This window comes from Salvelinus namaycush, chromosome 25 (genome assembly GCF_016432855.1).
Source record: "Salvelinus namaycush isolate Seneca chromosome 25, SaNama_1.0, whole genome shotgun sequence".
In the NCBI taxonomy this organism is placed as follows: Eukaryota; Metazoa; Chordata; class Actinopteri; order Salmoniformes; family Salmonidae; genus Salvelinus; species Salvelinus namaycush.
The window spans coordinates 18,835,699-18,840,146 of record NC_052331.1 but is presented as its reverse complement, the minus strand read 5'-3'; positions in this window follow the sequence as shown (position 1 = coordinate 18,840,146).

The window sequence follows — 4,448 nt, the reverse complement described above, 5'->3', positions numbered from 1 at the left end:
TCTACAAAAGGTTCTATTAATAGACGTTATCAGGATCTACGACTCCTAGCTGTGCTGTGATCTAATGACATATAGGCAGTCCAACTGAAAATATGCTGATTATATTTATTTATTTCCATTGCTAATTATTGTTCATCATTGAGCATAGCATAGGCTGATGTAGCAAGCAAGAAAAAGCCACTTATCTCTGCACAGTTGCTAGGCAACACATCTCACCACGAGTTAACACTTGGCAATGAAGGTTTTCAATGCAATTCATTTACTCTCACTTTAAATAAACGAAGCTTTCCATCAATTGATCATATTTGAATGTAAGCCAGGAGGAGAATAAGAAACCACATAGTAGCCAATTAAAGATAAAGCAAATCAGTATAATAATCTAACACAACTATGAGGTGTTTACCTAAGGCCTGCCTTTGCAAACTTCCTTGTTATTGTGTCCTGGTGTTATGTCACAAGATCCTTACCCTATTATGTTGCATCTTACTGTAAAATCTACATTCATCTTACAAAAAATGTATGTCATACGATGGCTTGCTACTATACACTCAAATGTAGCATTCCACATTCATTTGACTCACTTTTTATCTGAGATCACTGTAACATTGGATAATGTTTTCCTGAACTGCAGTGTGAAAACAAAAGAGCTGTTAATAGTAAAACAACTTTACAGAACTTTATACGCACAATACGTTTTATATACTGGTTCCAATTGTAGAGTCTAAACTCACACCTTGACCTCTGCGTGAACAGGTGCTGATACAATGGTGGTATTACCTCCATTCTACTTGATGGTCCTCCACCTTGTTTTTTGTCATAATCTGGTTTCAGGTTTCCTGAGTACTTTTCTCTCGCTCTCCTGCGTTTGGAACAAAAGGGGGAGTGAATGTAATCAGATCGTAGACAGGAATGGAGGGATGATTGTCACCTGGCTGCTGTAAAAGGTACAAGTGAGATGGACAGCACAGCAGGACCGTGTTGTATGAAAGAGCTTCCCCATGAGGACTCAGTGAAAACCCAGGATGTAATAGAGACCACACAGCCAAAGGAGCATTTATGTGACCAGCCTTTGTCATAGGTCTGGTCAGAGACAGTTTAATTCTGTAGCATGAATCTGTCAGCTGTCAGAGAGCACAACTTTATTAGAATTAGATTATATTAGAAAACATTATAGACAGATAAGGTACAGGACAGAGCTGTAACCCACACCGGAACATTGTGTCAATGTCCCGTAATAGGAAGGTGATTGACCAAGCCTCTTATTGTATCTGGAACTATACTTATTTACACTTCTAGGCAGTTGGCACTCCTTTTTGCAATAGCATGAGGAAGTGTATGAACCTGTTTAGTTATAATTAGGTGCCAGTGTTCCATCCTGTTCAATTGATATGTGTGTCATCATATTTGTTTAGGGTATGTCTGACACACACACAAACGGACACACACACGTATGCACGCACACATATACACACACACACACACTCTACACGTTGGTCTGTCTGCGTTTCCCAATACCTCTGGGGATTATCAGTGCTGTTAACTGGTGTTGTACTGCATACACCCTCTCCTGTTCTAATCCACTTTAAATACTTTGGTCAGTGTGCACATGTACATTAAACACCAAAATGTTGTATCTAATGATCTCTTATATTAAAATGTTTGAATCTCCTAATTCCATGAATTCATAAAAAATTGTGTTGTTTTCAAACTTTGCACAGTAGGCTATTTTAACTTAATTCAAACTGATATCCCTCAACAGTGTTTACAATTGAAAAATATATTCCAAAACACTATTTATCCATTTTCAGAAATGTTTTTAAATGTGTCACACCCTGATCTGTTTCACCTGTCTTGGGCTTGTCTCCCATTTTCCCCCATTATCTCCTGGGTATTTATACCTGCGTTTTCTGTTTGTCTGTTGCCAGTTCGTCTTGTCCCGTCAAGTCCTACCAGTGTGTTTTCCCGTTTTTCGTGTGTCTATAGTTGCTGTGACCATTCTGCCTGTCCTGACCCTGACCCTGAGCCTTCCTGCTGTTCTGTACCTTTTTGACACTGCCCTGGATTACTAACCTGCCCTTGACCTGTCGTTTGCCTGCCCCCTGTTTTGTCTGCATCTGGGTTTTATCCTGAGTCCTGATAGTACGAACTGGTCATGACTGACCTAGCAGACTTGGACCAGCTCCGCGACACTGTCTCCTCCCACGGAGCCACCATTGGAAGACACAAGGAGTTCCTTCACAACCTTATGGGAGGATTCCAGACCTTGGCGGAACGCCATGACCGTACTTTCCATACATTGCTGGAGCAAGTCTGCGGATTGTCTATTAGACAGTCAGGCACTACAGTAACCTCCCAGCCTCTCAGTAACCCCGTTGTCAGCAGTACGTCCCCCGAGCCCACCCCGGCTTCCCGGGAACCCTGCTTACCACTTCCGGAATGCTTCGCTGGAGATTCAGGGACCTGTCAGGCGTTTCTCTCCCAGTGCTCCCTAATCTTTGAGCTACAGCCTTCTTCTTTTCCCTCGGACCGCTTGAAGGTAGTGTACCTTATAACACTGGTGTCCGGGAGGGCTCTTGCCTTGGCTACGGCGGTGTGGGAGCAACAAGCCACCATGTGTTTCAGACTAGAGGAGTTCATGGAGGAGGTGAAGAAAGTGTTTGATTCTCCGTTGTCCGAGAGAGAGGCTGCTCGGAAGCTACTCTGACTACGCCAAGACTACCGTATTGTGGCAGACTATGCAGTCGATTTCCACAAGTTGGCCGCTAAGAGTGCCTGGAACCCGGAAGCACTGTTCAATACATTCCTTCATGGGTTATTGGAGGAGGTGAAAGACGAGCTCGCAACCCAGGAGCTGCCCATGGAGCTTGACTCTCTCAACGCCTTGACCATCCGGATGGATGGGTGACTAAGGGAATGTAGGAGGGAGCGGAGGTCTGTTCCCACTCCCCTTCGCTCATCCATGGAACCCACCTCACCTCCGAGGAATCCTGGAAAGTCTTCTGCGTCTACATTGCCGAGAAATTCAGAGGTTACCCAAGTTTCCCCGGGAATCACAGAGGTCTGCCGACTTGCCTCCTCTGGAGCCTATGCAACTTGGCAGAGCTAGATTGTCTCCTGCCGAATGGTTCCACAGACTGAACACCAAGAGCTGTCTGAATTGTGGGACTACAGGTCATTACATTTCTACCTGTCCTGTTAAAAGACCCGGCTCATCAGGAGATATGAGTACACTGGTGGGCATTATGGAGAATGTCCAGTCTCCTCTTACTCGTACCCCTCTCCATCCTGCTGTGGGGTGACCGGTCCAAATCTGTCCGGGTACTCATTGACTCTGGGGCCGACAAGAGTTTTATGGACGCTACCCTGTTGTCTGAGCTGGGAATCCCCACTCAACCCCTCTCCATTCCCATGGATGTCAGAGTGCTGGATAGGTGTTCGATTGGCAGAGTCACCCACAACCTGCGATTGTCAGGCAACCACAGCGAGTCGATCCAGTTTCTACTTATCGAATCCCTCAGGTACCCATTGTGTTGGGGTTTTCATGGCTCCAGAGACACAATCCCCTTGTTGACTGGACTGTGGGTTCGATCAAGGGTTCGAACCCGTTCTGCCACGCTCATTGCCTGAAGTCGGCGCAGCCTGCCCTGGGATGTCTTCTTGCGGGCTTGGGAAAAGCCCTGAACATCTCCACCGTTCCATCCGTCCTATGAATGCGCCATCGACCTTCTCCCGGGCACTACACCGCACTACACCGCCTCGGGGCCGGCTTTATTCCCTGTTGGGTCCAGAGACCAAGGCGAATGAGACGTACATTGAGGACTCTCTGGCTGCAGGGGGTATCCGTCCTTCTGCCTCCCCCCGCCGGCACATGGCCGGCGGGGCCATTTGTTGAGAAGAAGGACAAAACCCTGCACCCATGTATCGATTACCGGGGCCTGAATGCAATCACACTTAAAAACCATTACCCGCTTCCCTCATCCCCTTGGCTTTTGAGCCTCACCAGGGGGCTACCATCTTCTCCAAGTTGGACCTCCGAAACGCATACCATCTGGTACGGATACGGCAAGGGGATGAGCGGAAGACCGCCTTTAACATGGCTAGCGGGCACTACAAATACCTGGTGTTGCCATTCGGACTGACCAACGCTCCTGCAGTGTTCCAGGCCCTGGACAACGTTCTCTGTGACATGTTGAACCGGTTCATGTTCATCTACCTCAGGGTTTCCCCAAACTGGATCCTAGGCCCCCCTCTGGTTGCAAATGTTGTTTTTTGCCCTAGCACTACACATTTGATTCAAATAACCAATTCATCATAAAGCTTTGGTTATTTGAATCAGATGTGTAGTGCTGGGGGGAAAAAAAACTTGCTCCCAGGGGAGAACCAGGACCAAGTTTGGGAAACCCTGGTCTATCTCTATGACATCCTCGTTTTTATGCTTGGCTCAAGAA